The following is a 12,214-nucleotide window of genomic DNA, read 5'->3' on the forward strand; positions in this document are numbered from 1 at the left end:
CTCAAATTTTTGATTCAACTGCCTCAGCCTCCCCAGTAGCTGGAATTACAGGTTTGCACATGTGCTAGCCTTGCTGTGCATGGATCAGTCCATGCTCCCACCTCAGATCCTTTGTACTTGCTATTCTCAAGCCTCGAAAGCTCTTCTGTAAGGCTTGCTCCCTCAGCTTCCTGCCCAGTACCTAGCAACCATGAAGCTGCTTTCTATGTGTTTGCCTACTCTGGGCATTTCATATAAGAGGAATCATACAAGGTGTAGTCTCTTTTCTTTTCTTTTTTTTTTTTTTAATAATGTCTGGTTTTGTATTATCTTACAGTCTTTTAAATGTTTGTTTTTTAGTTGTAGTTGGACACAATATCTTTATTTTATTTATTTATATGTGGTGCTGAGGATCGAATCCAGGGCCTCACATGTGCTAGACCTCACTCTACCACTGAGCCACAACCCCAGCCCCAATGTGTAGTCTTTTACGGCTGGTTTCCTTTACTTTGTATGTTTTCAAGATTTATCTGTGGCACAGCATGTATCAATACTTCATTCCTTGTAATTGCCAAGTTACGTCCCATTGTATGGATGTACCACATTTTATTTATCCATCAGTTGATGACATTTGAGTTGTTTCCAAGTGTTTTTTTTTAAACATTTATTTTTTAGTTGTAGGTGGACACAATATCTTTATTTTATTTTTATGTGGTGCTGAGGATTGAACCCCATGATTCAAGCATGCTAGATGAGTGCTCTTCCTCTGAGCCACAACCCCAGCCCTGTTTTCAAGTTAGTTTTCATTTTTTGCAGTGCTGGGAATCAAATCCAGGGCCTCATACATGCTAGGTAAGCATTCTTCTACTGAGCTACACTCTTACCCCTATTTCCAAATTTTGGCTATTATGAATAATGCTGTAAAGAGCATATGATTTCCTTTTGATCTCCTCTGGTATTCCTCAGATTTTATTTATACAATAAAAATCTTGTGTTCAAAGAATCTTTGCACCTTGACCTCATGGCTGGGCATATATTGCCTGAGGCACAGCCACCTTCTATGCCCTATGTGGCATTAAAGCCTGGAATTGTACCTATGCCTTGAGGAGTGAAGAGATGCCCGAGATAAGTTCATATCATCCAGTTTTTCCCTTTATCACAATTTCCTGTTATTGCTTGGCTGAGCTGGGCTCTGGGGAAACTTGATCCCAGTTGTTCTACTGCAGTGACTACAGGTCAAAGAACAGTTGCCCTGAATCTTGGTGTTTCCACAAACAGGGTTTGCTGTGTGTTTCCTCAAGTAATCACTGCAGAGCACCTACTGTATCAGACGGGAGCTGGAAACTGTGTGGTGTAAAGATGAAGGAGTTCATCCCCTACCTTGTAGGAGCCCCAGCCCTCTGAAGATCTGATATCACCACCAGAAGAGACACAAACCTTTACTTTGAGTTCCTTCCCCAGGTTGGTTCATGCTCTAAGGAAGTCATCAATGTTTACCCATCAAAGAGGTAGATTGATACTATGACTTTGCACTTCAAATTCTTCAGTGTCATTTAGAGAACAATCAAGGCCTGCAGAGCAACTGTTCCTTAGCACTTCCACCTGGAAGTTCCAGAGCTCTCCAAACTTTCACCCTGAAAACAACTCTTCACTTTCCTCCAAACCTGATCTCTCTGTGTTTCCCATCTCAGCAAAGGACCCCATCACCTACCTGGTTTGTGGCCCAAACATAACTCCAGGTATCACTATGAACTTCATCATTCATATTTGTTTGTTTGTTTATTGGTGCAGGGGATTGAACTCAAGTTACTTGACCCCTGAGCCACATCCCCAGCCCTATTTTGTATTTTATTTAGAGACAGGGTCTCACTGAGCTGCTTAGCGCTTCACTTTTGCTGAGGCTGGCTTTGAACTAGTGATTTTCCTGTCTCAGCCTCCCAAGCCCAAACTCCTGCAAAGGTAGGAATATTCAGAGGTAAAATGATTAAAGATGTAACCTAATCTGTCAATCCTAATTTGAATGAACTGACTAGGGCATGGCTAGAGGAGGTTGGTCACTGGGGGAGTGCCCTGGAAGGGTGAATCTTTGCTGTGGCCTCTTTCTTCCCTCCCTTTCTCTGTTTCCTGGCTATCCTGAGGGTACAGCTTCTCTCTGCCATGCCCTTTCCCGATGAAGTACTGCCTCCCTTGGGCCCAGAGTAATGGAGTCAGCCGTCTATTGACTGAGACCTCTGATACCATGAGCCAACATAAACTTTTACTCCTCTAAGTTGTTCTTATCAGGTATTTTGGTCACAATGATGTAAAAGCTGACTAAAACAAATAATTTGTCTTTCAATATGTAAATGCTCATGCCAATTCATTGGAAGACATGCCAAAGCACTTATATGCTTGCACTTACTTGAAAAAAGAAATTTGAGTTTAAGAGAGATGATTCAGGTAATATTTTCTTTTAAAAATAAGAACTAAAAAAGTAGACTTTTATACCAAATCACATTGACATCCACAAATGCAGATGAATACAGCTAAAGTTCTCAAAATGATTTGCCAGCAGTTTCAAGGTTAATTTCTTCTTTCTAAATCATGAGTCACTGTGATGATTTGGATCTGGAATGTCTTGCAAAGTCTTGTGTTGAAACCATAGTCCCCAGTGCAGTAGGGTTCAGAGATGGGGCTTTTGAATGATTGATCATGAGGGCTCTGAGCTCATCAGTGGGGACAAATTTTTTTTTTCCATACCAAGGATTGAATCCAGGGGCCTCTACTACTGAGCTACATCCCCTGCCCATTTTTATATTTTATTATTTTGAGACAGAGTCTCTCTAAATTGCCTAGGCTGGCAATTTGCAATCCTCCTGCATCAGCCTCCCACATCGCTGGGATTACAGCTAAATAATTCCACCCTGATAGGTTAATCCAATTGATGAGTTAGTCCATTGATAGTTGAATGGAATTCTGGGAGGTGGGATCTAGTTAGCGGAAGTAGGTCCCTGGAGGTTTGTCCTGGAAGGCCCTTCCTCCTCCCTTTCCTACTTCCTGTCTCTCCTTCTCCTTCCCCAGCCTTCCTTCCTCCTAGAATCCTCTTGCCCCCTCCTCCTCTCTGTTTCTGTTTCTCTGCTTCCCAGCTACCATGAGCTGACAGCTTTGTTTCACCACACACTTCTCCCTTCTGCCATGATATTCTTTCTTAACTCAGACCCAAAGATATGGAGAAAGCTGACCATGGATTCAAACCTCTAAAACCATGAGCCAAAATAAATCTTACTTCCTCTAGATTGTTCTTGTCAGGAATTTTGGTTATAGCAATGAAGTCATGTGTTCATCAATAATACAGTTTTCCGGGGCTGGGGATGTGGCTCAAGTGGTAGCGTGCTCACCTGGCATGCGTGCCGCCCAGGTTGGATCCTCAGCACCACATACAGACAAAGATGTTGTGTCCGCCAAATACTAGGAAATAAATATTAAAATTCTCTCTCTCTCTCTCTCACTCTTAAAAAAAAAATACAGTTTTCCAAACTGATGTCAACTCTAGTTAAAGTTTGGGAGGAAGTAAAGTTTAGTTTTCCCTTGATTAACACAGTAGTTGCATTCCTGGGAAAAATCGGCATATGGTAAAGCCATGCCAAAAACTACTGAGTTTATTTGTAAAACAGTTTGGTTGCAAATGCGTTTATTATAAATAAGTTTGTTACTTACATGAGTTATCTGGTTGGACTTTTCAAAGTCCTGCCGGACACAGGCATTGCTACTATGCAGGACTGTCCCAGTTTTGTGGGACACCCAGCATTCTCAGACCACATTCATTGAATGGAATGAGGTTCATTCCACCTTCCTATCATTGCACCCACAAAATACCTCACAGAGTTCAAAACACTCCTTGTGCAGCAGTACCCCTTCCATAAGAACATGGTCCAGAGGACAGATATTTAGACAGCTGACTTGTGAACTCCAGGATCTGTGGGTACCCCAAGCCTGAAATTCCTAGGAACTAGGGGAGAAGAAACAGAGTATCATGGGTCTTAAAGCAGACAGATTGTTACAAGCAAACAAAACTTAAGAGAGGCCAGGTCGCGTGTTGCATGCCTATAATCCCAGCAGCCTAGGAACCTGAAGCAAGAGGATCTCAAGTTGAAAGTCAGTCTCAGTAATTTAGCAAGGTCCTAAGCAACTTAGCGAGACCTTGTCTCTAAATAAAATACAAAAAAGGGCTGGGGATGTGGCTCAGTGGTTAAGGCCCTTGAATTCAGTCCCTGATTTAAAAAAAAAAAAAAAAAAAAACTTAAGAGAGGCCCATTTTCCCATTTTCTAAGCAGAAAGAAGGGAGTAGAGCAGAAAGGACAGCATGAGCAAAAGCGCAGAGGTGAATGATTGTATCTGGGAACTAAAGGGCCGACAGCAAAGGGCCAGGTGGTAAGAGGTGGGGGAAACAGATCGAGTCTAGGCCCTCACACATCTGTCATGGAAAGCAGCTTGGACTCTACCCTGAGGAGCTAACAGGCCGCCATATGACAAGCCATGTATTTTACTTGTGAGTGTATTATTTTACTCAATGAACTCTGACCAAAAGATTTGCTCCCTGAGGCCTGTTTTGGGATAATATCCCAAGAGCTGCCCAAAATAAGACCTGGAAATGTAATCCTGGGTAGTGGTTTGCATTCACCTGACCTGACCTGTCTCCCATTTGCTTACACCCCAGGACCTGGCTTTGCACTGTCTGCCCAAGTCCATAGGTCAAGTGCAGAGGACGACATATAGATAGAGATAAAGCTTCCCTCCAAGCAGATAAAGACTCCCAGCCTAACACTCTTCCTAGAATAGCTGGTCCTCAGGCTTCAATGATAATGAAGCGAACACTTGAAAGTTTATTTCCACAGTAACTGGGACAGAAGAACTCCTTGCTGCTTTCAAAGGGACGTTGTTTGTTCTCTGTGAAGCTGCCAGAGTCACAGTGAAAGATCCCCAAGTAAACCTGTGTCCCTGTTCTCACTCTGACGTTCTCTAGATATATAAACTTGAATTTCCATTTCCTCACTTATAAACGAAGTTATCGATACTCCAGAGAGGGTTCTGAGGACTCTGATTAATGTAAGTAACACCTTATAACTAATCTTTTTCTTTTTGATACCAGAGGTTGAACCCAGAGGCACTTTACCACTGACCCACAGCCCCAGCCCTTTTTTTTTTTTTTTTTTTTTTTTTTTTTTTGCGACAGGGTCTTACTAAGTTGCTTAGGGCTTCAGTTAAGTTGCTGAGGCTGGCTTTGAATGTGTGATCCTCCTGCCTCAGCCTCCTGAGCTACTGGGATTACAGGTCACCACACCCAGCATAGTTTATGTTTTAAAATGCTGAGTGAGCAGAAGGTAGTATAATGACAAAAGACCTATGGAATATTTCATTCTCCTGAAAGATAAAGAAAAATTAATTAAATCGGAATCCTTGCTACGCAGACTTGTAAACAATCCTCCAAACGCAGAAATGAGTATTTGATCATTTAGGGGCTGGCTTTGAAAAGCCCATGGTATCTGAAGGTGCTGCATAGATAGCACATATTAGGATGGAATGCCTTGGAAGCATAAGTATGGTCCTCCCTGGTAAGTTTGGGAAAAGTGGGAGACTCCTAGATAGATTCTTTTATTCTTTTAGTGTGACCCAATGCCCCTCTCTAGCCAGCTCACTGGGATTCTATGAGTCTTTGGGTGATTAAGAGCTACTCCCAGTAATAATGGATGTAACCTATTCTTTTTTTTTTTTATAGTTTCTTTTTCCTTTTTTTTTTTTTTAAAGAGAGAGTGAGAGAATTTTTAAATATTTATTTTATTTTAGTTTTCGGCGGACACAACATCTTTGTTTGTATGTGGTGCTGAGGATCGAACCCGGGCCGCACGCATGCCAGGCGAGCACGCTACCGCTTGAGCCACATCCCCAGCCCGATGTAACCTATTCTTAAAAAGTGTGGGGATCAGCTTGGTGCAGTGACATGTGCCTGTAATTCCAGAGATTTGGGACATTGAGGTAAGAGGATCAAAAGTCTGAGACCAGAGTCAGCAATTTAGTGAGACCCTCAGCAACTTAGCAAGACCCTGTCTCAAAATAAAAAATAAAATGGGCTCGGACTGGGGCTCAGTGGTAAAGTATCCCTGGGTTCAATCCCTGGTGCCAAAAGAAGAAAAAGAAAAGAAAAAATAAAGTATCCCCAGGGCAGTGACCATTGGAATTGTCTGAGAGGGAGTCAATTCATATAGTCATCAAATGAATGTCTAGGGCCTGTGCTGTTCAAAACTGATGTCACTAGCCACAAATGGCTATGAGCACTTGAAATAAAGCTAGTTTAAATTGAGATGTGTGCTTAACACAAAATGTGCACTGAATTCCAAGACCATACTGTTGAGATGACAATGTTTCAGATATATCTGCTTCATAAAAATACCAGTGTAATCAATTCCACCTGTTTTTTCCATCTTAAAATGTGGCTACTAGAGTTTAACATTTTTTTTATTTGTTCTACTTAGTTGTACATGACAGCAGAATGCATTCCAATTAATCATACACAAATGGAACACAAATATCAATTCTCTGGTTGTATATGGTATAGAGACACACCATTTATGCAACATGCATGTACCTAGGGTAATGACGCCCATCTCGTTTCGCCATCTTTCCTACCCTGTTAACCCCTCCCCACCCTACTCTTTGCCCAATCCAAAGTTCCTCCATTCTTCCCATGCCCCAGCCCCCATCATAGATCAGCATCCACTAATCAAAGAAAATATTCGGCCTTTAGTTTTTTGGGATTCATGACTTGAATTATTTTTCCATTGGTCACCCAAAAGGACATGGAGCCAGGCCTTCCTTGAGTTCAGAGAATAGGTTATCTGATTGTTGGGAGCCTGCTTGGTAATAGTGATGGTGAAGGGTACAGAATTCAGTCTGAGATTTGCTTGAAGTACGTCAGGCCCACTCTTTGCAAAGTCTGAGGAAAGAAGCTATTGTCCTTATCTATCACTTTTACTGTAGGTTACTGAGATATGCAGCAAGGAAACCCCATTGTGCATGAAATGGCTTAGGTTATTTCATGAAAGATACTACCGTAATAATCCAGGATACTGGTAAGGTGGCTTGGATGACAGTGATACTGATGGAGTGCATCCAGGCTGCCCGGACAGACTGAGTATGTGGGGTAAGTAAAGGGGAATCAAGGATGCCTCCAAGGATTTTTAAGGCACCAGAAAGAGGTGGGTAGGGCAGATTATAGGAGGTTTGGGGGGAGATTGGCCCCCTTCCCCCAACAACAGGACAGCCACCATCAGGTTGAGGTCCCATTCTAGGCTACTTGAGAACTTCTCACATTCAGGGTCTCCTAGGGGAGACCAGAACAAGCCTAGGTGTCATTCAGGAAGGGAGGTGTTTTGTTTTGTTTGCTCTGTACCAAACGGCTGGTCATTCAATCTCTTAGCTGGAAAATCTTTTCCAAGTTACACCATTTGGGGATGTAATTGAGTTACACGAGGTCCAGGAAGATATATTCATTGTAGCTCAGTGATAGAACACTTGCCTAGCATGTTTGAGGGGAGGGTTTGATCCCAAGTAACACATACATATACACACACCAAAACCAACCACAAACAAAACCCAGCAAAAAACAAAATAAACAAATGAGCAAAACCCAAAAACTGTCCTAGACCCTGGGGCCAAGATGTGGTCCCAGCCCTCCTGTAGCTTAGTGGTTGAGAAGAAATAAACCTTCCTCTCCCCACAAAAGAGCCAGTCCCAGTCTGGGTATTCATTTATCCACAAAATATTAAGAAATTACTATGTAAGGAAATTTCATGAAAATAGAATAGAGACTGGTAAAGGAAGGGGGTCAGATAGGGAGGAGGGGAGAAAAGCATGAGGTACTGAGGAATGAAATTGACCCAATTATGTTATATGCATGTACAAATATGTCACAATGAATCCCACTATTGTGTATAATTATAATGCACACAATACAAAACAAAAAAGAACATACTCATAAATTATTCCTAAGATAGAGAAGAATTAGATGAGTCACGATAGCAGGCAGGATATAACCAGCAGGAACCTTGAAGCTGATAAAAATGTAGAGGTAGGGGGCTGGGGCTGTAGCTCAGTGGCAGAGCGCTTGCCTAGCATGCACGAGGCATTGGGTTCGATCTTCAACACCACATAAAAATAAACAAATAAAATAAAGGCATTGTGTCAATCTAAAACTAAAAAAAAAAAATTTAAAAAGTAAAGGTAGGCTAGCAAAGGATTTGAGTGAAGGACTGGTAAGTGGTCGCTGAGACAACTAGGCAGGTGGAAGGCAGGTTTGTTAATTTGCTTAGGAGATGTTCCTATTCAGACCTTGGGCCTACTGCATTCCATCTCTACCATTACAATCCACTTCTATGTATTTCAAGTCTTAGAAGAACAACTTGCAGATCAACAGTATTTCATCACAAAGAATAGCATGTGGTTGAGGTGGAAGAACTGTGGAAAGAAAAAAAAGAGATTAATTTTTAAATTTAATTTTTATTAGATATATATTTTATTATATTATATTTAGTCAAACACTTTCCCTCTTTTCAAGTACTCCTTGGAGTACTTGGTAGCATTTATCTGTTTCCATTCCAAATTTAAAAACAGACTTCATTGTGTGAGTCAGAAATGAAAAAAAGCTAACATCTTATGGAGTGTTTGCAAAGTGCCAGGCACCTCAGTGACATCCCCACTTGCCCCTTGTCACTGTCTTCCTGAGTGATACCATTTATAACACTGCAGTCAACCAGTTGTCTGCCTCCTGTAAATAGGGTACCTACATGTTCCCTTGCCCTAGACAGTATGATCAAAGGGAGAGTCAGGGCTCAGATTTAAACCCACCCATTACCAGCAGTGTGGACCTTGGACAAGTTCCTTTTTCTGTGACTGTTTCTCCATCTATAAAATAGGATGATAATGTCAAACTCTACTGACCTATGAGATGTTTATAGAATAATCATATTCGGTAAATATAAAATATCTAACACAATCCTGGACACCAGATAGGTAATCAGTGTTTCTTCTCCTTCTGTCCACTCTCCTTGCAAACACTCAGCCTTTCTCAGGGACCACACCCAACATCAAGAGCTGCTAATGCACAGGACTGGATTCAGAGAATGAGGTTAGAGCTTTGCGTTGCCACTTCCTAGCTGGGTGGTATCAGGCAAATCATTTTGTGTTTCTCATCTGTAACATGGGACTTGTATACCCTGCCTTCCTCACAGCATTATAATAGCTCAGAAGAGTGGGCTTCAATTAGACCAAAGAAAACAGCAATTAAAAGGGATTTTTAAAAGGGAATTTTCTATTCAGGTTGGTTGCATTGACTGTCTCCCATGAGAGGAGAGGCTCCCAGGACTGAAAACACTTTTCCTCTTTGTAGAGGTTCTGGCTTTTCTACCTGGAATATCTGGTATGTAAATGATCATCATGTTAGCAATTATTCAAGAATGTCCCAGAACAGGATCTGAACACACAGAATTCTAGCCTGCTCATGAGTATGTGGACTCCAAGATGGAAAGAAGGAGAAAACTTTTGTAACAGTTATCATGTTACGATAGGGCTTCAGTTTCCCCAACTCGTAACAGGGGAGAAAGGGGGAGTGCAGGTGGAGTCTTTTAAAGGTATCTTGGCTCTACATTTCCACATTCTCTGAATTTCTGGGCACACATCCTACCTTCTTTCCTGCAGCTGAGGCCCCTATTGGATGTGTCTACAATGAATGAAAGCTGATGAGGCTGCCTTTGAAGGCTGATCAACAATCCCCTGGGATGCTTAATTGCTTCCTGCCCATCCAATAGCAATTGATTGTGCCTCTGAGGGACACTTGAGATTTCAACAGGGTGGCCTGTTTAGCTAATAGCTGCTGTTCTCACTGGAGGCTGGCAAAATAATGTTGGAAAGCCCTAACCATCAACCTCTAGTATTAAAGGAAAGTAAAAATACCAAGGATCACCTGCCAAACTCAGACTCGTTTCCATGGCAACCCAGAACCTTCAGCCTAAACTGAAGGTTTAAAGATCAAAATGTGGTTTAAGGATCAGTAGCCACAGCATCACCATGGAACTTGTTGAATACCCACATTTTTAGTCACCCCAGGTCTATTAAACCAAAAACTCCCAGAGGCATCACCTTCCAAGTGGTTTCAGAACCACCAACCTAAGAAACAAAACACATCTTTTTTTTTTTAAATTTGTTCTAATTATTTATACATGACAGCAGAATGCATTTAAATTCATTGTTCACAAATGGAGCACAATTTTTCATTTCTCTGGTTGTACATGATGCAGTCACACCATTTGTGCAATTACATAGGGTAATAATGTAGGTCTCATTCCACCACCCTTCCCACCACCATACCCCCTCCCCTCCCCTCAATCCCTTCTGCCCAATCTAAAGTTCCTCCATTCTTCCCCCTGCCCCCCATTATGGATCAGTAGTCACATTTCAGAGAAAAATTTGGCCTTTGCATTTTTGGGACTGGCTTATTTTGCTTAGCATGATATTCTTCAACTCCATTTATCTGTAAATGCCATAATTTATTTTCTTTTAATGCTGAGTAATATTCCATTGTGTATATATATCATGGTTTCTTTATCCATTCATCTATTGAAGGGCATCTAGGTTAGTTCCATAGTTTAGCTATTGTGAATTGAACTGCTATAATATGGCTACGTCACTGTAGTATGCTGATTTTAAGTCTTTTGGGTGTAGACCAAGGAGTAGAATAGCTGGGTCAAATGGTGGTTCCATTCCAAGTTTTCTAAGGCATCTCCATACTGCTTTCAGAGTGGTTGCACCAATTTGCAGTTCCACCAGCAATGTATGAGTGTACCTTTTCCCCCACATCCTCACCAACAATTATTGTTGCAAAGCACATCTTTCAAACCATGAGATCTTGATCTCCTCCCCAAAGTCCACTGGCAGGTATAAAATAGTGGTTGAACCAGCACCTAGAACCAGCCCAGGTTCTATTACTTCTCAGCTATAGGACCACGGGCAAACTATTAAACCTCTCTTTTCCTGTTTTCTTACCTGTAATTTGAAGCTAATACCTTTAGTCAGCTGTTCTTGAGGTAAGAAATAGCACACATATGGTCTGGACCTCTACAAGATATATGTACAGATGTTATTAAAATATTTATCTCTCTTTAGCCTCCCATATATTTTACTTTTCAATAATTCTGTTTAATCAACCTAGTATAAAAGTATTTAGGTATTGCCACTTCTTTGGATCTTCATTTACTTATGAGGGTTATCATGTCTTGTAAAACTTAATTAAATAAATGGGTATGCTTCTCTGCTGTTAATATTGTCCTTTTGCCAAATTAATTCTCAGACCCAGATTGAGGTGTTTTTTGTTTGTTTTGTTTTATTTTGTTTGTACCAGGGATTGAACCAAGGGATGCTTAACCACTGAGCCACATCCCCAGTTCTTTTCATTTTTTATTTTGAGACAGGATCTGGGTAAGTTGCCTAGGGTCTCGCTAAATTGCTGAGGCTAGCCTGGCACTTGCATCCTCCTTCCTCAGTCTCCCCAGCTGCTTGGATTACAGGTGCACCACCATGCCGGCTTTTTTCACCACCCCCTGACACCTTCTGAGGTTCAAGCTTTGCAGTTGCTTAAACCCCCAAGAAAACATACTGGCCTTTGTCACACTTCTCTGCAAACAATAAGTTCTTCGAATTCTCTGAAGTATAAGAGAATGCCAAGCAAATTCTGTGTTCCTCCCTGAGGAGCCTAGAAGACCTGAGATACCCTGCCCAGGCTGCGGCCAAAGGTTTGCGGGAATCGGGCCGCGGAGGGTTTTGGAGGTCAACTCGACTGACCCCACCCCACCCCCACTTCATCGAGCTACCGGGCCCAGGAGAAGGGCTTGGCCAAGGTCGCCATTCAAGACGGTGGCAGAGCCGGGCTCCAACTAGGTCCCCGCACTCACCGTACAGGGACCCCTGCCCCACACCGAGATGGTGTCACTCGCCCTACTCCATCCCTGGAAGGGATTTCCCAGGCCCGGCGCCCTCACCCGCAGCGACCCTGACCCTGCTGGCCGGAAGTCCTGGGTGGGCCCTGCAGACGCGCGCACGGCGGCACCAGGATTCCTCTCGCGGCCACGCCGCCGCCTGGCGGGCCCCGAGCGCACGACAGCACCGGAGTCCGGCGCCCGTCGCCTCCCCGCCGGGGGCGGAGTCGCTG

The 12,214-nt window shown here is 42.6% G+C and overlaps 1 long non-coding RNA gene across 2 annotated transcripts; it reads right to left on the reverse strand.

Moving 5' to 3' along the window:
* Positions 1-6,676: 6,676 nt before the first annotated feature.
* LOC143395583 (uncharacterized) lies at positions 6,677-12,149 on the reverse strand. 2 transcript variants are annotated; one of them, XR_013090780.2, is made up of 3 exons: positions 12,045-12,149; positions 11,053-11,124; positions 6,677-8,469 (listed from the first exon to the last, which is right to left on the reverse strand). It is a non-coding gene; the product is annotated as an uncharacterized LOC143395583 (long non-coding RNA). The 2 variants fall into 2 exon arrangements; XR_013090779.2 differs by having other exon boundaries at positions 11,958-12,149.
* Between the last annotated feature and the right edge of the window lie 65 nt (positions 12,150-12,214).

This window comes from Callospermophilus lateralis, chromosome 3 (genome assembly GCF_048772815.1).
Source record: "Callospermophilus lateralis isolate mCalLat2 chromosome 3, mCalLat2.hap1, whole genome shotgun sequence".
NCBI lineage: Eukaryota > Metazoa > Chordata > Mammalia > Rodentia > Sciuridae > Callospermophilus > Callospermophilus lateralis.